This window comes from Patagioenas fasciata, chromosome 1 (assembly GCF_037038585.1).
Source record: "Patagioenas fasciata isolate bPatFas1 chromosome 1, bPatFas1.hap1, whole genome shotgun sequence".
Lineage (NCBI taxonomy): Eukaryota > Metazoa > Chordata > Aves > Columbiformes > Columbidae > Patagioenas > Patagioenas fasciata.
Window position 1 is genome coordinate 16,342,717 of NC_092520.1, and position 21,679 is coordinate 16,364,395.

The 21,679-nt window shown below is 42.6% G+C and overlaps 1 long non-coding RNA gene across 4 annotated transcripts in view; it reads left to right on the forward strand.

Moving 5' to 3' along the window:
• The first annotated feature begins 38 nt into the window (after positions 1 to 38).
• Positions 39 to 21,679, forward strand: part of LOC136098499 (uncharacterized) — a 51,744-nt gene continuing 30,103 nt past the window's right edge. For 2 of the 4 annotated variants that reach the window (XR_011737220.1, XR_011737216.1), the window contains exons 1-2: positions 39 to 202; positions 15,438 to 15,773. This is a non-coding gene — a long non-coding RNA (uncharacterized lncRNA). The remainder of the gene's footprint in view (positions 203 to 15,437; positions 15,774 to 21,679) is intronic. The other 2 variants (XR_011737221.1, XR_011737223.1) reach the window with 1 other exon arrangement.

The following is a 21,679-nucleotide window of genomic DNA, read 5'->3' on the forward strand; positions in this document are numbered from 1 at the left end:
GCTGCTGGTCCCGCCTGCGGGCGCAGCCGTGATCCCCGCCCCGCGGTGCCGCCCCCTCAGCGCACGCCGGGGTCCGCCCGAGCACCCGCGGTGGGGCCTCAGTCCTCTCCTCCGCGGCGTGTCCCTCCGGGGTCCCCTCTCTCCCGGCGGTGTTGCAGCAGGCCAGGCGGCACCGTGTCGCGGTGTCCGTGCGGAGGGACCGGTAAGCAGAGAAGTCTGCGCTTCACGACGCGCGGACCGGGGGTGGTGCCCGAGTGGCGCCCCGGTGGGTTCGTGAGCACCCGGGGAGACGGGATCGAGTCCCGGGAGCGCTGCCCGCAAACAACGCTCGTGGTCATTAGTGTGAGACAGCACATTTCCTGAAGAGCTTTTTAATATCTCCCACCAGAGCCTCAACAGCGCGGGATTATCCCCCTCGTTAACACCTGAACAACGCCGGGTTACCGGTGCGCTGCCTCTGACTGCAGCTCGCCCTGCACGTCTGCGTTACATGGTGCTGGAGGCGCTTTACTGTCGTGATGTTCAGTCTCTGCTTAAGTGTTGCTGATTATCATGCAGTCTGGTTGTGTTTTATGCTAAATCACCAGAGCTAACGCTGTAGAAGTATTATGAAATTTCCCTGTGCACTTAGAAAAGTTTTATATGTCGTTAATTGTGAAATAAACTGCAAAGCTAGTAGGGAAAAGTGAAAGATAACAACCGTGTTCAAGTCTTTCAGATTTTTCTTGCGTACTTCTGGTATAAAGTTGATGTTAGGAATTTATTTTTCAAAGGGAATTTATTAATATTTTCTTAAGCATGACAGCAACTAGAAAATTATTTATCAAAGGAAGGGAAAATAAGCACTGCTTTCTAATAAATTAGAGAAAAATACTTGTAATGTGGATGACTCTGGGATCCTCGTCAAAGCCACAGCAGAATATTTAACATGTATCACTGCATTTAAGTTGCTGCAGGGCACTGATGTTTCCACATCAAGCGATGCATCTGAGCCAGAAGGAACATGGCTGGCCCAGGCACGCGTGGGCAGCCTGGGAAACTGTGCTTGGGTACTGTGTGAAACCTGGTTCCCTTCCCTCATGACAGAATTATCCTTTTACATGCATTTGCTCCGGAAGTCTCAGCAAGCGAGTGATAAACTAAAATGCTGAATAAAGATTTTGTTGTTGTTCTAGCCTAATTAGGCCCCATAGTTTGCATTTTCTGAAAACAGGTTCTTGTGTTATACTTCTGACATTTTCTTATGCCTTTGTTCCATGTTATTTCCTGTGTAGTTCTTGTAACTAAGGTACCTGAAAACCAACGTGCATCTTTTTCCTGTGAATTTTCTGATATGATCCTTCAAAGCTTTTCTTTCTTGATGGCAGTAGGAGTAATAACTGCAGCAAGCCTAACTCTCATGAAGCTTAGAAATCCTAATAATCCATATGTTACTAAGTATAAGGGCCTCCATTTGGTTATAGAGGCAAAGCTTATAGGGAGAAAGAATATTAAACTAACATATATTTAGAAGATAAAGGTATTAATTATGTAAGTCCTTCAGCTTTTGCACAACTCCAGTGAACATCAGGATTAGAACAGACTGGAAGCAATTTATTTTGGAACAGCGTATTTAACATTGCTCAACTTGTGTATCTGCAGGAAAAGAGTAGTTACATGGAACAAGGAGAAGACAAAGGCTTGTGGGCATTAGCTACGTAACTCCCCGTAGAAGTAATGAGTTAGTAGGAACTGAGACATGTTGCGAAAGGTCTTATACTGCGTAAAGGGAAAGGTGTTGTAAGGTCTTGCGTTGATTGCTTTGCTGTGATCTTGTTCCATTTGCTGTTTCTAGTTCTGTGGGAGGAGAATTTCTGGCAATGTGTCTGGAGGTGGCTGGGAGTTGTCTGTATGCTGAGAAGGAAACAATTTGGGAAAATTTAGTGGAAGTTATCATCTTCTTTTGATATATGATGTAATGTCGAGGGTTAAGATTGCGGGGTGACAATCAAACCCTGGCAGATGTATTGTTAACCTCCTCTCCCCTCACCTCCCCCTTTTGCCCCTCCCTTTCCCCCCTTCCCACTCAGCACAGGTGATGGGGAGGGAAAGAAGGACAGAGAGAAGAGAGTTGGAAAAATTAAAGATGTTTTACTAATGCTACTAATAAGAATAGAGAAAATAATACAAAATATACAAAACCAATCTTGAAAGTCTCAACAACTGCAAAGCCAGCACCCAAAGTCCTGGATTAGACTCTGCAGCCAACCGGAGCTGGATTCAGTCTCTCACTAGGCCTCAGTTCGCAGGGACGACCAGCAAGGTCCTCTCTTAATGTTGGCCATAAGCAGATGGGAAAAGGGAAAAGGGATAAGATCCACGTGATCTCCCACTTTTATATGAAGTATTCACGTGAATGGAATGTTATACACCATTGGTCAGTCTCTTGGTCACCTGTTTCTTGTTACCCCTCTCGCGAGATGTCCATCCGTACTTATCAATAAGTTTGCATTCCATTGCTAGGTTTACCAAAAGATGTGTCTGGTTCTCCAAGAAAATGCAGCTAATATGAAGGCTTTAGCTGACAGGCAAAATTCACTAAAAGAGAAACTTGTTTTTTAACAAAATCAGGACATGTAATTAAGTATTTCCCATATGGATTTCTACATAAAAGTAAGTTTGGATAGGTATTTTCTTTCTTCTTTTTTTTACCTATTTTGTATGGGATATTCAGTGTCAGAGAGCAGCAAGAATGTAGCTGCTCCACAGTGCAGATGAGCTGGGTGCTGAGGGTGACCACAGTAGCTCACCCACCGGGGCACAGTCCCACAGGACCTGAGCAGCATGGAGTGGTGATTGTGGCAGCGTCCACCAGCGGTCTCAGACAAGTCAAGGTGATGAGCCTGATGCAGGAAGTTCAGCTGGGAACAGCAAGAGATGGCTCAGAAACAGCTCCAGAGCAGAGTTAATTCTCAAGGATGATCAATAAACAACAGAAACACCCAGTGGGAACAGCGAAATGTCTTATTCGACAGCTCCAGGGCAGGGTTAACTCACACAGATGATCAACGAAAAACAGAAACACCCAACTGGAATAAGAAAACCTCTCTTTATTCACATGTGGAACCTGATCCTCAGGAAGGACCTGTAAAGGAAACCCTGGGAAACAGAAATACCAATTGCACTCTGTATTGAAAACAGACTCAGTATTTACTCAGTGAAAGTTCTATGACCGCTGTAGTTTTCCATACAGCTCATCAACTATTAACCCATTGTTGTTCCACAGATGCTCACTTCTGTAAACTGTGATCCCTTCTAGTGGGATCCACTTCTAGTCTTCCTCTCTTAAGGTGTTTGAGGAATATTAATTTAGGTTACACCCAGAACAGTCATTCCTGCCTGTACCTAGGTTGTTGTCTGCCATGTATGGATCCAACTTGGAAAAAGATTTTTTTCCCCACCTCAACATATCTTATACCAAAAATTATAAATGACACCTTGCTTTACAAATCATGTCATTTTTATATTCTTAGACATCAGAGTTAAAGGAACACTCTTAGCTAACAGCGAAGTATTTCTCATCAGAAGAAGACAGGAACATGCAACATGTTTTGCTGAAATACTGGCAAGGGTAGCTTTAATTCATGCTTCTTCACAATGCAAAGTTAACACTTGAGCTCTGTAGAAGGACAGATAAGAACCAAGGTTCACCAAACTGGCAATCTACTTCATCAGGCGCATTAGCAAATTTGCATTTGTTTGGATTTCTTCATGCATACTTTTTAAAGAGTAAGGAATTAAATTTTAAAATATGTTGGCACTACCAGGATTAGCCGTATTTTTGTTAAGCAACAGCACCCTGTGAATGAATACTGGCATTTCTTTGGCCCAGAAGTGAATAACTGAGTGAAAATCAACCATAATTCAAGTATTTCAGTCAGAAATGTCTGTTGTTTGAAAAGCTTTTAGCTTTATGAACTTTCTATTCCTGAACAGCTTTAAATTTTCCAATCCATACACCAGATTTTTTATCACTGTATTGTTCTCTCTGTGTGAACCTCCTGATGACTTTTTTGTTCTACGAGCTGTACGAGACTAGCTCCTATAGTGAATTCTGTTCTAGAACTCCATAGTGGTGTATTTCTGTGGCTGCTGTGCCTGGCACACGGCTTCGCACGCAGGTCCTGAGGAGAGCACCTGTTCAGCCAGGGACCTGGTGGAGGATCAGGCCTGCTATGGAGTGTGCTCAGGAGTTGGGATATGTATGGTCAGGAACATGGGAAGCGTACCCACCTAGTCCTTAGCTGCCTTTCCCTGTTGCCTTGCACTCGATGAGTACGAAACTGAATGCAACAACTACCCACTTCTCACATAGTGTAGTGGTTGTCAGAAGTAAAAAAGACTTCCTGTCGTAATTGACCTGATTTGAATGGGTAATTTAAGTTGTAAAAATAGAATGCTTTCCTTTTATACAGCAGTTTTTCCACACACATGAAGACACATCATGAAAATTAAGTGAATTAAGTGTAGTGGACTTTTTGAATACTCAGTTTCCAGTGAAAGTGCACAGGTACTTTAGTGAGTGGGAGTTTAAGATGCTCAGCAAGACAGCTAATATCTTGCTGTTGTGCTGTGACGGAAAGAGGAGGTTGTTGGCTGAGTGCCATGCAACTGCCTTACAGAAGTGACACTAAATTGTTCCTAATGGTGTAAACTAGGAAAAAATAAAATCAACCAAACAAAACAAACCAAAACCAAACCAAACAAGAGAATAGCCTAATTGGAACTTCAGGTGAATTTCAGTGATCCAGAAGTGGGTGATTGATTTGGGAGCTTGGCCGGTTTGATGGGATAAAGAAACAACTCTTCTGACAAAATCCATTACAGGACGTTAATAGCACAGCCCTTGGTGAAGTTGTCTGTCAGTTTTACACTGTCCTGGACAGGGATATTTATATATTTGGCATGGACAATGTTGCCTCCTCCAGCATTTGGCAGGTAGCACTTGGACACGTCTGAGTTTCAATGAAGGCTGACCCCAGCTGGCTTCTGTGATTTGATTCAGAACTTGGGTATTACTGTATGTCTATGCAGAGAGAGAGGGAGCTCGTAGCAATAGATATGAACCCCACTGCTGTCTGATATATTAGAATTGTACAATCGTAGAATCATTTTGATTGGAAGAGACCCTTAAGATCATAGAGTCCAACCATAACCTAACTCTGGCACTAAACCATGTCCCTAAGAACCTCGTCTAAAGCCTTTTAAACACCTCCAGGGATGGTGACTCCACCACTTCCCTGGGCAGCCCGTTCCAAAGCCTGACAACCCTTTCCATGGAGACTTTTTACCTAAATCAAATCTAAACCTCCCCTGGCAGAACTTGAGGCCGTTTCCTCTTGTCCTATTACTTGCTACTTGGGAGAAGAGACCAACCCCCTCCATGCTACAACCTCCTTTCGGGTAGTTGTAGACAGCGATAAGGTCTCCCCTCAGCCTCCTTTTCTCCAGGCTGAACAGCCCCAGGTCCTTCAGCTACTCCTCATCAGACTTGTGCTCCAGGCCCCTCACCAGCTTTGTCTCCCTCCTCTGAACTCTCTCTAGTATTTCAATGTCTTTCTTACGATGAGGGGCCCAAAACTGAACACAGGATTCAAGGTGCGGCCTCACCAGTGCTGAGTGCAGGGCGATGATCACTGCCCTGGTCCTGCTGGCCACACTATTCCTGATACAAGCCAGGATACTGTTGGCTTTTTTGGCCACCTGGGCACACTGCTCCTCATATTCAGCTGCTGTCAATCAACACCCCCACATCCCTCTCTGCCAGGCACTTTCCAGCCACTCTTCCCTGAGCCTGTAGCGCTGCCTGGGGTTGTTGTGACCCAAGTGCAGGACCCGGCACTTGGCCTTGTTAAACCTCAGACAGTTGGCCTCAGCCCAATGATCCAGCTGGCCCAGATCCCTCTGTATGGCCTTCCCACCCTCCAGCAGATCAACACTCCCACCCAATTTGGTGTCATCTGCACACTTACTGAGGGTATAAAAGGCTCAAGGAGCTTCTTTCTTTTTTTCCTAAGGTGGCTTTGAAATGGAACTGAAATCAACATTGAAAGTGCTTATTGCTACGTTTTCATGGGAGGAGGTTTGATCATCAACAACCCCAGTGAAATGAAGGATTCTGGACAGTATCAGTGTTTAACCACCAACATGTTTGGTGATACATTAAACAGAGAGTGTTCTTCAGTGGTGATGTTGTTCTTGCATGTGTGTAACATTTTTTTATAAGTGCAGATGAGACCATTTCATTGCTTGATAAGGCTCTAAGTTGTAATTTCAATGTTACACAAGAGTGACACTGTCCACTGACTTTATTGTGTGAGGATCTCAGGATCAGAAATAAAATGCTTAGTGGGAAAGAGTGGTTTTCTATGGACTTTTGACTTTGAAAAGAAATTGAAGCAACTAATAGGGAAAGTGACTCCAGTATATGATCCCAGATGCTGTCCTTTAATTATGCACTTGGATACTCTTCAGTCATATATTCACTCATTGCTAGTTTCCTGTAACAGATACCATTTTGCCACACTGAGCAGGACACAAAGAACTTCAGATGTAGGCACAGAGTGGGATAAACTGCTTCTGTATCTGCAGGATGCTCTGCATCTGTTACACAAATAGGTGTGTGTGAGCAGGGTTCAGTATTTGTATATATGTTTTATGTCCGTGTTTATGCATATCTGTGTTCATACATGATGAGACCGAGGTGGTTTTGGTAGCTGTTAGTGAGCAGGGTAGAAACTGAAAATATAATAGATTTTGAAATCCTTTGCTACAACACACTCCCCAGAAGTTATCAGCAGTCCGTGATCCTGAGTAAATGTGTGTGATCTACATGTCGCATGCTCTTTTCCAGACATAGTAACATGAGAGACAGGCCCAGAATTTAAGATATTCTGCCTCCAACCTTGACTTCCCTTCAGCACTGTACAGGAAGGCAATCAACCTGTTTTTAGTGCTTTATGTATGTAAACCTCACCATAAGGGAAGCAATACCGAGGTTTATCGAAATTTCCTCATCCTGGGGTAGTATGTTTGACCTGTAAACATTGCAACAGTGGTCTTGTTGCTGCATGTTACTGACACACTGAAAAAATTATTTAGTTCAGAAAAAATGATTTAGCCCTGACAAAATTCTGCTACAGACAAGACGAATATCCTGAGAGAAATACTTGGTTAGAGAATGTGACAGCTGGTATCACAGGTTGCTTTAGGGCTCCGAACATCAGATTTCTTTTTCCTTTTCAGAAGCACGACTAGCAGGTTTCCATTTGACCTCCGGCTGAAAGAAATGACAAGAAAAGTGAGAGCCTGGGGCGTATCGTTGGCTTTACTCTGTAATTTTCTAATAAAAATTAATTTGTAAATAGTTGATTGAATTACAACTCTCTATACGTGAGAAAAACCTTGATTTCTCATGTTAGTTCCAGAATATACAGTATACCAAAATGTGCGATCACATTACAATAGCCACGTTGCCTTCTAAACCACACAAAGCTAAACGGTGTTAAAAACTATAAAAGAAAGATTAGAACAAGCTGAAGTGGGAAAAGAAATCAGAATGAAACCAGTCATACTCTCATTTTAAAAAATGTCCCTGATCATCCTGTAAAACTGCCTAAGTTGGGCATTGCTTTGCTCTGAAACCATCACAGCTGTTACTACATTGGTTGAAAATAGCTACACTAGCAATTAGCACTGTAAAAGTTTTGGATAATTTTCTGCATAATTCCAAATTGCTGTTTGTGGGAAATACCTCCTTAAGATACACCTGCAAGCCAGGTGTATGTGGCAGGGAAAGTTCATTGTATATAGGACAGGTTGTATTTCATTCACAAATAGTTTATTAATTGAGGAATATCGTTCAGTGAACCCGAGGTGAATATGAATTTGTGTCACACTCAATAAATAGTTTCAGGTAAATGAAGATTGAGGCTGTTGTGTTATCTTACGATTGGAAGGGATCTAACTTCTAGTGTGGATGTGGATACTGCCTCCCATCCCGTTGACTACATATTTGTGCCAGGTGGAACAGTTCCACAAGGAAAGGTGGTGACATCTTGCTTAGCATTAGATCCTGCCTTTAGTGGATATAGGACTTGGATTAAACGCCCGGGCCACAGTTTTCCATGTAAAGTTTCCAACCACTTGCACATATCTATTTCCGCAAATCTAGCCCTGTCTTACATTAAGAAATTCAGGAGGATTTTTAAACTGCAAAATGTGCATTTTTTTAACTTGAAAATGGTGAAAAAATGAAACTGTGAGTCAAATTGTAACTTATTGTTTAATATTAGTTTTGGAAAAAAACAAGTTATTTACATTTTAGCTGTTTTGGTAATTATTTTGTTGTTTGTGGAAACATTAATCTTATACAACTAAGTTCAATGATGCAAGATGCTAAGAGCTTTGGCCCTAGTCTGACAAAACATTTCATCTTAAAATATTTGCATGATCCTTTTGAAGTTTTGTAGGGATGATGTAGGTGCTTAAAATTAAGCACATGCTTGAACACTTTGTTGTTGTTAGACATGAGAATTTCTAAAGCGGGTGTTGAAACAGTGTTTGTGGATTTCTTTCCATGGTGTTATCATGACAGATACATAACAGGTTTAATTAAGCCTTGCGCCATGCAATTCTCAATCCTTCCTTTCTTTCTTTCTTTCTTTCTTTCTTTCTTTCTTTCTTTCTTTCTTTCTTTCTTTCTTTCTTTCTCTCTTTCTTTCTCTCTTTCTCTCTTTCTCTCTTTCTCTCTTTCTCTCTTTCTCTCTTTCTCTCTTTCTCTCTTTCTCTCTTTCTCTCTTTCTCTCTTTCTCTCTCTCTCTCTTTCTCTCTCTCTCTTTCATTCTCTCTTTCTCTCTCTCTTTCTCTCTTTCTCTCTCTCTCTCTTTCTTTCTCTCTTTCTCTCTCTCTCTCTTTCTCTCTTTCTCTCTCTCTTTCTTTCTCTCTTTCTCTCTTTCTCTCTTTCTCTCTCTCTTTCTCTCTTTCTTTCTCTCTCTCTCTTTCTCTCTTTCTCTCTTTCTCTTTCTCTCTTTCTCTCTTTCTCTCTCTTTTTTTCTCCCTTTCTCTTTCTCTCTTTCTTTCTTTCTCTCTTTCTCTCTTTCTCTCTTTCTCTCTCTCTTTCTCTCTTTCTCTCTTTCTCTCTCTCTCTTTCTCTCTCTCTTTCTCTCTTTCTCTCTCTTTTTCTCCCTTTCCCTTTCTCCCTTTCTCCCTTTCTCTCTTTCTCTCTTTCTCTCTTTCTCTCTCTTTTTTCCTCCCTTTCTCTTTCTCTCTTTCTCTCTTTCTCTCTTTCTCTCTTTCTCTCTTTCTCTCTTTCTCTCTTTCTCTCTTTCTCTCTTTCTCCCTTTCTCCCTTTCTCTCTCTCTCTCTCTCTCTCTCTTTCTCTCTTTCTCTCTTTCTCTCTTTCTCTCTTTCTCTCTTTCTCTCTTTCTCTCTCTTTTTTCCTCCCTCTCTCTTTCTCTCTTTCTCTCTCTCTCTTTCTCTCTTTCTCTCTTTCTCTCTTTCTCCCTTTCTCCCTTTCTCTCTTTCTCTCTCTCTCTCTCTTTCTCTCTTTCTCTCTTTCTCTCTTTCTCTTTCTCTCTTTCTCTCTTTCTCTCTTTCTCTCTTTCTCTCTTTCTCTCTTTCTTCCTTTCTTAAAGTGAGTAAATAGAATAAAATAATGAGCTTTACGCTTTAAAAATAGCCTTATGAGAGTCAAGTATATTCAGGAGTGATATTCCTGGAAAAGCTTTGGGACAAAAATACTCACCTTGTCTCCTGGAACTCCCTTTCCACACAAAGCACCCAGCATGTCTTCAGGAACGGTCTCCTGACCCTGTCTACAGTGACTGGTCTATAATAGCGTAAGACCAGCTGAGAGCTCTGGCAGACTGGCTACTTGTATTTCTGTCCCTGTAGTTCTGCTTTTGAAGGTCTCTGAGAACTGCAGTGAGCTTTTATTTTTCCATCGCTACATCATCGTTTAAAGACCAACTGCCTTGCCCCCGTATTAGATCACTTAAATTGCAGAGAAAACCCAGTTCTTTCCTGTTTACAAAAGCGAATGTTTTCTTTCCTTCAAGAGAAAACTTCCTGCTCTGCTATGACTCTCAGATTATTATCCATTATTGATTTTTCAGATAGGCAGCGATGGAGTTGTAGCAGGAAGCCCGAGGGTGATTGAGGGGGACTTCAGGGCCTTGGGAGAACTGGTTAAGGGATCAGGAGCACAAGCCATGTTCTCCTCTATCCCTCAAATTGCAGGCTATGATGAGGAAAATACAGGAAGACCCAGCAGGTCAATATCTGGCTCTGAGCGTGGTGTCATCAGAATTTTGGGTTTTTTGATCATGGGTCTATTTATACAACATCAGGCCTGCTGGTGATGAAGAGGGTGCACCTTCAAAGGGGGAAAAGGATCTTTGTGCAGGAGCTAGCAGGGCTCATTCAAAGAGCTTCCAGGATATTCAGAATGAACTTCATGCTAGATGATTTTTTAGGCTGTTAGATAAACTAGTGCCGAGGTACTAGCTAGGACAGCTGCCTGGCAGTCATCTAAACTGCTAGTGATTGTTGCTCCTGATGCTTTGATTAAGACATCTAAGGTCTGTAGCATTTGTAAGTGAGATAAAAACAGAAAGCTGATTACCACTTATATAAGTGTTCCCAAGTTCTAGCATGTAGTTAATTCAGGGGAAGGGGAGGATTTTGTTTTATACTGCTGCCTCTTCTGTAGTAACCAAGAGGCTGAACAAACAGAACTGAGGGCCAGTCGTGTGAGATATTGTATAACCATGATGAAAACACAGTTAACAACTGAAAGTTTTACAACAGAAATTAAAGCAAAGAGATAACAGGGCAATAAAAATCTGAAGAAGACAGCATGCAAAGGTTAGGATTGGTGCTTTAAGTGACAGGTATGCTGGATCCCTAAGCACTGCAGAGTGTTTTTGCCAAAATCCAACATTAGGCCAAAATATGAAGATGGGCAATGTAATGGGGGATGGAATTTGTGGGGACTTTTTCTAATGCTTGAAGGTCAGAGAGGACATGGAAAAATGATTGAACTGACCTAGCAAGCAGCAAAGATGCACACAGTTGGCAGAGGCTTCTAAATAAGTGGTCACGTTCCTCAGCTTACATACACATATACAGAGTATGTGCAAGGTGTCCCACATGCAAAGTGCTTCTATGCTGTAGAAATTGTGCTGTGGGAGCAAATAGCCCAATGGAAATTACTGACCAACATTTACCCATCATCTTGAACATAATTTGCAATGTGTGTGAACTCTGAGCTGTTTGAACTAGCCCAATAGTGATATGATAGCAGCATTTGGCTTTGTAGCCATAGCAAACACAGATAAGAGAAGTGATTTTGTTCTTGATTATTCTGGCTTCTTATAAAAACTGATATCTTCCTTATTATTATAAGATATTCTACTCACTGCTAAATAAAAGTTGGATTTTTTTTTTATTTTTTTTTTACATCAGGACTAGGTAATCATCTAATAGTTTGGAAAATTATTTCAAAGAGAAGTCTAAGTGGTTGAGTTTTATTTGTGAAGCTAAGGCATATTTAAAAGAGTATCGTGCTGATAGTAGTGCTATTCCAGCATTTTGACTTCTGCTCAAATGATTACCTAAATTCTCATTCCCAAGAGGTAAAATCTTAAATCTTTTTATGCAAAGAAGCAATCCCTGTTCCCGTTTCTGGCACTGAGAGCAGGAATGAAGAAAACAATATGACTTAAGAAAATAAAGTTAAACCATTTCTTCACCATGATTCTTTCTCACCTCTTCTACTGCTCTTTCCATTCACATTCAGAACCACTAGGAGATATTAAAGGAAGCTTGACTCAAAAATGTTTCTGATAAGCCAAATTAACAACAAAGACACCATTCCAATATAGTTTTCTACTGTTGATTTTTTTAAGCGCTGTCAGTTCATACCGCATTTTTCCACAAGTGTTAAAAAATACAACCTCATTGGGAGCATTAAAGCAACACCTGGCAGTCTTTTAATATATTTTGCAATAATTTTCCCTTTCGTCCTTAACTGCTCTGAGTTGTTGTTGTAACCATCATGACAAAGAAAGGCTCTGCTAGTTATAGGTTATTATTATAATGATAACATTTTTAATGTATGTTTTCAACAGCAGCTTATTTTCTTTTTTTCTGTCTAACTGTAGGATTTCCCATCTCACACTTAGCAGGATTTCTGAGATTCCCTGTCTAATATGATGAAAGAGATCTTATATATTACTGGCACTCATTAGCCTTAGGATGTGGAGAAGGTTTCCTGGGGCAATGTTCTTTGTTGCTGCTTGGTGGCTCACATTCTCCTATGGATCAGCCCCAGGTGACACTTCTTATCTAAGGGAATGACTATTTTGAGTTATTCTAGGCTCCATTTTATTGGAGCGCTTGATTATAAATCTAGGCTATTCTTTCCATACTGACAATATGAAGATTCTTGATCTTCCTCTCTGCCCTGTCACTTCTCATCCCTACTTAGATTCCAGCAGTTTCATCTCCATTTTTCGACCATTGGTAGCTGTATGGAAAAGGTTCTGGGGAGACTGCAGAGTTGCTTCTATCACTTCAAAAGGGAAAGATGGAAATGTTACCGTCTTACCATGTTCTTATGTTACTATGCACTGATATATTCCAACTCAACTCAGCTGTGAATTATTTTCAGTTTACTCTATAAATGCTGAATATTGCAAATTTTGTAAAGAATGTGAGACTACACTTGGAGCAAGTCTAAGAGTGTTAGTTCAGCCAAGCAGACAAGGAATTGTGCAGGGCCACAGCAAAACAACTCAGTGCGAGAAACACTTAGGAACAACCTAAACCCAGTATTTTTTTGGTAGAAGAAAGAAATTTTAGTGATGACCTGAAGATAACAATGCGGAGTGTGTTCAACTCAAGAATCCACCTAAAGTTCCAGGACTGGAGGGGCAGAATTCATTTCAGCTATTTCTAGACATCGGTAAACAGTGAATATATGATTTCTGCTGGAAGTCCGCATTAGGATGAAAATAACTGCTCCAGAAAGTACCAAATAGAGAAAGAGTGCATCCTTGGTTTCATTCTTTAAATACACTCTTTATTTATTCTATTTATTATTTTTGTGTTAGAGCTTACCTCTACTGATTTCTAGCTTTTTGTGTCACTTGGCTGATTCACTTCAAAGGAAGATGGAAAAGTCCCAGTTCGAGCTCTTCCTGATCCCACATCCAGTCACAAATGACAAGAACATTGTGATCGATCTTTTGCAAAGCTCATTTTCATAAAGAATAAATTGTTTGTTTATCAGGTAGCCATTGATTTCAGATTAATGTTTCAACTCTGAGTGATTATTTGTGAGAAGTAGTATGTAATCAGGAATGCCACCACAACACTGTCATGTAATTGAAAATAAAAGATACTTAACATTAGAGACTCCAATTTATCTTTAGAATTTTTTCACAAACAGCAGTTAATGAAATGAGCAAATGCTTTTAGCAATATACTGTATTCTGTAATTCATGTCTGAACTGTCTAGATTGGCACTGAATGCAAAGTGGTTTTTTGGCACCATGTCACTTTGCTCCTGGATGTCTCTGCTTTGAGTGCAAAGCTCCATCTAGAGAAAGCCCATCATAATAACACAGATCACTTTGGCCCTTTAGAGCAGGATGGTGTCCCTAGGTAGTGGGACAGTGATTATGAAAAGGACTTAGAATTCTTGGTAGATAATTAGTTACACGTGATCTTGCAATGTGAGGTTTAGTGCAATCCTTATGTAAATATATAAGGATATCTGAGAAAGGAGCAGGAGGGGTTCATGAGGGTTCTCTGTTTTTTTCACCCTTTTATTTGACATTATAAATGACTGCTGGAATAGATCTGTTCTACAAATTAAAAAGGTTGTTGATGAGCAGTGTATCAGCCTGGTTAGATCCATTCTTGTGGCCAAGCTGAAGGCCTCTACTGTTTTCTGTTTTCTAATGTGGATGTGTTTCCCTGTCCCTGAGCAGCCTGCTGCTTTTCTCTATTCTTGTTTTATTGTCTGTGAACATTATTTTTAGGGCTGACAGAAAACAGTAACAATTTCCACCCCCAGATAATTTTCCTTAGTCTTTTCCAATAAACAGTGATTATCTGTGGTTCTCTGGCTTGTGGTGGTTCCTGCTGTAACAATAATCAAAACAGAAAATATTTTCTCTAGTCCTTTGCTAACATTTTTAGTCTTATAGATAAATCCAAAATAACTCCATTGACGTCAGTGGAGCTACTTCAGATTGACACTGCTGAAACTGAAAACACAATTATGATACTATTAAGAACATCCTGTTTGAGGTGGGTTTTGTTGAAGATATAATTTTATAAAAACAGAAAAAAAAGCATCTTCAAATTGGATGAAATTTCCAGTTAACACTATCAAGGAAAAGCCAAGAGGAAGGTACCATGACAGGCCATACTTCATACTTCTGCAGCTCATCAGCTCTTTCCCATGATATATCTGTGAGTTTTTTTCCTGTGGCAGCTTTAATATACATTGCTAAGGCTGGAATTGCTGCTGATGTCATGAAATTTATTCACCAGAGATCTTATTCCCCTGTTAACACCATGTATTGCTGGCTCTCCTCTAGACTATTAACAGTTAAGCCCCATTATAGAATTAAAAGCTGAAACCACAGGAGCCTTTGTGGGCAGCCAAGTTCCTGTGCAGAGCTGGGGTGGGAGATCAGCTACCCCATGGCTGAGTTTTCACAGTATCACAGTATGTTTGGGATTGGAAGGGACCTCAAAAGATTTTCCAGTCCAATCCCCCTGCTGGAGCAGGAACACCTAGGTGAGGTCACACAGAACATGTCCAGGTGGGTTTTGAATGTCTCCAGAGTAGGAGACTCCACAACCTCCCTGGGCAGCCTGTTCCAGTGCTCTGTCACCCTCACTGAGAAGAAGTTATGAAATCAGACAAGCTCCACCAAATGTCACTGTTAACACAGAATGTGCAGAAATACCTCATTGGAAGACAAGACAAAGCTGTAGGAGCACGTACTGTTCATGGCATGACCTCTATTTTTAATGCCTTTGATATCAGACATGGAGATACAGAAAATGAAGAGTTACAGGCTGCTATATAAACTTCAGAGCAGGACTTACTGTCTCTTCATGTGTTGAAGGACCATTTTCCTGTAGCTGAAAACTCAAAACAAAGGTGTATTTCTTACCTTGTCCATCCTTGCAGTGTCAAAATAGCCATCTCACTTCATTCCTGATGCACTGTCTTTGTATTTTTTACTATTGTTTCTTTTTTTGGTTGGCTGTTTGTTGGGTAAATGAATAAATTAAAAGATAAGTGAAAGTGTCTTTATGCCCAGTATAACCTTCTTCCTGGCTTTATCTGTATAATTAAATGTTTTCATTTCCAGGATTCTAGAAGAAATTAATCCCAAGGACATCATGCCATGCATTTCACTGAGAAGCTCTGGATTAAAGATGATTTTCCAGAGTTGGGCAGCAGAAATGGGAGACTGAAATAAAGGACTGAGATCGTGTTGGAATGTGCATCACCCCCACATAGCCAAATTCTGTTACAGTCATCAAGGAGAACAGGAGACAATGTGGACACAGTAATTTACAAAATATCAAAAAATATCTAAAAAGAAGGAGGGATGTTATGTAAAGAGGTTGACCTGAAAGGAAAAAGCAATGATTTAATACTAGAAAAGGGGAGTTGGTAAGTCCCCCCAGTGCACCTCGAAATGGTATGTATTTAAACTGTAGAAATAGCTAGTGTTTTGAGTAAAATGCTGTTTCTACTATATTTGGCTGATGAGAAGAGATGGGGATTTTCTGAAATATTTCTGGTGGCTCAGGAAATAACAGACTTCATCACTTTTTTTGATGTCTTCAGACATACAAGCTGTTTCAAAACATTATAAAATAAGAAAAATTTAAAATTCGGATAAGGAAAAAGAGCTAGTGCATAAGCTCTGTACATACATCTATATGGAGATATAAATTGATACAAGTCAATTATATTTAAAAGCACTTCTTAAAAGAAAGAAAAATTAATGAATAGTACAACTAAAATTATCCAAATGCGTATTTTGTCTTAAACTTTTATTAGACAACAGATGAAGTAGAATCAATAGTGTAGTGTGAATTGAAACTAATATTTTCCTGCAGGTCCTGTGCACCTCTTGTACACAGTTCTGCCACAAATATATTGACTTTGACTGCTCGGAATATCACTCTGTGATTGATGGAGTAGGCTCAGGATATGTGAATAACTGGGTTAGTCCCGATAATAGCTTCTCTAGGGTAGTAATCATGAGTTTTTGAAAACAGGAGTAAAGCCTATCCTTTATATGTGTATGGTGAAAGGACCCACCAGAAATGTTGATGCATTTGGGAGTTTATTTGCTACTCGTTGTACTATCTGGAACAGCAAAGCGGCGTTTAAATATATTTTTATTGAAAAGAGCAGTAGTACAAGCAAGCAAAAATTCAAAGCCCTACCAAAACAAAATACTATGTGATTACCCATTTCTTCTGGATGAAAGAGGAGAGAGCAGATGCTATTTAAGTGAAGCACTTAGATGTCCTCAGGTGTCTCCCAGAGACAGCATGTAAAAACTTACACAGAATGCAGTAGAATAAAGTGAAGAAGGAAGAGACAGCACCACACTTGCTAGATTTGCTCTTGTCCCTCCCTAATGATGGGAGATACAGTAATAACTGCTGTGGGCTTGTGGACAGGTGAGATGTGCTTTACAACAGGGTGTAAAACCAGTGCGGTTTGCCAAGCTGTACCACTAGATGGAGGCAGATATTGCATAGTTCACATATATTATAGTAAGCAGGGGGAGGTGTGCCAGTGGCAAGTGGCTTTCCCCAAGCGAGCGGTCCTGTACACGAGGGGGAGCCCAACAGGATCTTGGCAGGACAAGATGCTGCTGACAGCCTGTCAGTGGTACCATTGCCCTGTCTGAGGACAAAAGTCCTGATCCTACTTTATTTCATATGCTGTGGAGATGCCAGCTGAGTGCTGCTGCCTCTTGGAGATGTCTCCTTCAAGACACGAAGCTGCCTCACTCCCTCCTTGTGCTGGCCTTGCTGCAGACCAGTCATCTCCTCTGCTCACTGGAAGCTGTCTCCTAGTTGTGTGCCATCGTCAGGACAGTCTTCCTAGGAATACAGCTCTGGAGTTTTATCCCATTTATCCCATTTCATCACTAGAAAACAGATCTGCTCTTTCCAGTAATTTGTTCTCATGCTTTCCTCATCTGTCAGTACTGTGCCTCCTCCAGCATGGTGCATGGATTGTCCCGTGCATTCCTAGAAATGGTTCTTTCTGCACAGTCTTTCCTCTGATGATATCTTCTATGTCTGTTTTCTCTTTAAGAAGTACTAGTGAGTGACTTGAGCTCCATAAAGAGTGTGATGTGTCTCTCTTTTGTGCTATGTTCTCTGTGGGGACACTGGGCAGCAGAACAGGTGCTTTTTGTCAACAATTCAACTTTCCAGGATGCTCCAGGTTGACTCTGGTTGGTTGAGCATCCACATAGGCCGTGGAGCTCAGTATCACAGTATGTTTGGGATTGGAAGGGACCTCAGAAGATCATCCAGTCCAATCCCCCTGCCAGAGCAGGAACGCCTAGGTGAGGTTACACAGGAATGTGTCCAGGCAGGTTTTGAATGTCTCCAGGGAAGGAGACTCCACAACCTCCCTGGGCAGCCTGTTCCAGTGTCTGTCACCCTCACTGAGAAGAAGTTTCTTCTCAAATTTAAGTGGAACCTCTTGTGATCCAGCTTGATCCCATTACCCCTTGTCCTATCATTGTTTGCCACCGAGAAGAGCCTGACTCCATCCTCATGGCACTCACCTTTTACATACTTATAAACATTAACCCCCCTCAGTCTCCTCTTCTCCAAACTAAAGAGCCCCAGCTCCCTCAGCCTTTCTTCATAAGGGAGATGCTCCACTCCCTTAATCATCTTTGTTGCCCTATGCTGGACCCTCTCCAGCAGTTCCCTGTCCTTCTTGAACTGAGGGGCCCAGAACTGGACACAATACTCCAGATGGGGTCTCACCAGGGCAGAGTAGAGGGGAAGGAGAACCTCTCTCGATCTGTTAACCACCCCTCTTCTAATACACCCCAGGATGCCATTGGCCTTCCTGGCCACAAGTGCACAGTGCTGGCTCATGGTCATCCTGTTGTCCACCAGGACCCCCAGGTCCCTTTCCCCTACACTGCTCTCTAATAGGTCATTCCCCAGCCTACACTAGAACCTGGGGTTGTTCCTGCCCAGATGCAGGACTCTACACTTTCCCTTGTTAAATTTCATCAGGTTATTCCCCAGCCAACTCTCCAGCCTGTCCAGGTCCCGCTGGATGGCAGCACAGCCTTCTGGCGTGTCAGCCACTCCTCCCAGCTTGGTGTCATCAGCAGACTTGCTGATAGTACACTCAGTTCCCTCGTCCAAATCGTTAATAAATATATTGAATAATATTGGCCCCAGTACTGACCCCTGAGGCACTCCACTAGATACTGGCCTGCAACTGGACTCCACACCATTGACCACCACTCTCTGGCTTCTCTCCTTAAGCCAGTTTGCAACCCACCTCACTACTCTATTGTCTAGACCACACCTCCTCAATTTAGCTGTGAGGATACTATGAGGGACTGTGTCAAAGGCTTTCCTGAAGTCAAGGTAGACCACATCCACCGCTCTGCCGTCATCCATCCACCTTGTTACATTCTCATAAAAGGCTATGAGGTTGGTCAAGCATGACTTACCCTTGGTGAAGCCATGCTGACTGCCCCTAATAACCCTCTTATCCTTGATATGCCTTGAGATGACACCAAGGATAAGCTGTTCCATTACTTTCCCAGGGACAGAGGTGAGGCTGACCGGTCTGTAATTACCCAGCTCCTCCTTCTTGCCCTTTTTGAAGACCGGAGTGACATTTGCTTTCCTCCAATCCTCGGGCACCTCTCCCATTTCCCAAGACTTGGCAAAGATGATGGAGAGCGGTCCAGCAATGACTTCAGCCAGCTCCCTCAGCACCCGCGGGTGCATCTCATCTGGACCCATGGATGTCCAGATTATTTAATTGCTCCCTAACCCAGTCCTCATTGACTAAAGCGAACTCCTCCATTGACCTGGTTTCATCCAGGATCTCAGGGGTACAGGGCTCCCCAGGAGAGCCTCCAGCAGAGTAGACAGAGACAAAGAAGGCATTCAGCAATTCTGCCTTCTCTGTATCTTCTGTCACCAGGGCACTCACCCCATTCATCAGTGGGCCTGCATTGCCTCTGGTGTTAGTTTTATCTGGTATATTTTTGAAAAAGCTCTTTTTGCTCTCCTTGACCTCTCTCGCCAGCTGTAATTCTAAGGAGGCCTTGGCTACCCTAGCTGCCTTCCTACATCCTCTAACAGCAGCCTTATATTCCTCCCAAGTGGCCAGTCCCTGCTTCCATGACCTGTAAACTCGCCTCTTCTGCTTGAGCATACCCAACAGATCCCTATTCAACCACGCAGGCCTTCTGGCTCCCTTCCTCGACTTCCTGTGTGTGGGGATGTTCTGATCCTGAGCGTGGAAGAAGCAATCTCTGAATGCAATCCAGCTCTCTTGGGCCCCTTTACCTTCAAGCAGCCTTGCCCATGGGATTTCCCCCAGCAATTGCTTGAAAAGGCCAAAGTTAGCCCTGCTGAAGTCCAGGGTTGCAATTCTACTTATTGCCCTGGTCCTACCACACACCTTTTGGGGGGTACCTCCCTGGGGCCTTACTGACTGGCACGCCAGGGTGTTACTCCACCAGTTGATCTCCCTTTCGCACTCCCTGATGGTCCTCAATCTCTCGATACCCTCCTTAAGTTTCACCACCATCCTGAGCAGATCTTGCACCTGCTCACACCTCACACAGGTGGAATGCTGGCCTCCCTCCCCCAGCAGCAGCAGCCTCTGGCACTCCCTGCAGCCGGAGACCTGAACAGCCACAGTTCGGGGCAAAACCTCAATCTGCGTTGCCACAGTCTTCTTGAGACAAGCTCTTTGTAGTCTTCAATGCTGTCTGGCATCTGACCCTTTATTCTGGGACTTTCTGTTTTTCTTGTACCTCGAGACACCTGTTGCCATCAGAGCAATATCCACTTGGCACTAGCTGCTTCATCTTTGAGCCTCATATGGAAGAAATGGCTAGTAACTGAGTGGAGTATATCAAACTTCTGTCTTACCAGAGGTGAGAAACCTTTCTGAGGGGGAAGCACTCAAAGGAACCACGCTTCATACCCTATCCCTATCCCTATCCCTATCCCTATCCCTATCCCTGTCCCTATCCCTGGCACTCTGGGTGTCTCACTCAGGGACTTACTTCAGCCATTCCACCATCTGGTTGCTGCTTTTTGCAGCAGATATTAAGTTAGATGAACTGGACTAACAGGAATTCTTTATTATGGAATAAACTGCTGTCTGTCTGGGAGGTCAGAAACCCTAATTTTCTCTCCTCCACTCTTCAGCTGGTTGCTCCCCCTCCTGGAGGAGGTAGCTGTAGGGTTGCCCTCTTGCCATTGCTGGGGGCACTTCCAAGGCTGTCACAGAGCAGTAGCAATACCATGGATGGTGAAGATCCTTTTTCTGATGCAGTACCTTGAAGATAAAGTGTCAGCTAGGAAGGGAGTGACTAGAAGAGACCAGAAGGAAAGCATAAAAAGGTAGTTTCCCAACGTGACAGAGAGGGATTGACCTTCATTCCTTACAACTTGTTTCACATCCCTTCCAGCTCCAGGAAGCCAGGAGCAGCAAACCCCAGAGGTCAGCTGGTGCCCAGAAACTTGACCAGAAATTAGGCCTGCCCTGGGAAGGGTGTTAGTGTTGAGATGCTGTCCCAGGAAATCTGTCTATTTGGTGGCTGAGAGAACAGGACACAATTTTTCTGAGTACAGGTAGATTAAAATTGCCTCTGTTCCTTCCCAGCCCTTGAATAGCAGAAGATGCCACCAGTTCCTTTTGTCCCACATTAGCAATCAGCAGATTTCCTTCTCTCAGATGTCCTGCACCAAACCTGGGACTGGGCAAAACCTTTTCCCAGTTGTTTCTGGACTCAGAGTCCTTGCATCACCGGGCAGCAGTTCTGGAACTGGAAAAGGCTTTTGGGTAAAGACTGGGAAATGCTGTCAAGCTTTTGAGAGACTAGACCTTTGTGTACATTTGGCAAATGTGTTGAGGTAGAAGAAGCCTTCTCTTCTCATCAGGAAGCATAAAAACTTCCTAATGGAGAAATCACTGATCCCATAAGAGCTTATCCTGTTAAATATGCAAAAAAGCTCCACTGTTTGTAAACCACTGCCTGTGTGCAAAATAAGCTATGCTCATCACCTCCTTCCCAGCCTCTCCAAGGACTAAGCCCAATGGAGGCTTTGAAATTTCTCAGGTGATGTTTTGCTCAGGGAGCCAGGGAGGCATGACCATTTTCTCCTGGGACTGAGTGACATGGATGTGTTTTCCTGTGTCATTTCAGCTCCTCAGTTATGGCAGGCAGACAGGCATCCCGCATCCCACCCTGCAGCAGGGAGCAGCGCAGGCCCCCAGGACAATTGGCCAGCTCCAGCAGCCCAGATGTCATCCTGTTTTTTCTGGGATTATGCCTGTCTGTAGTTGTTT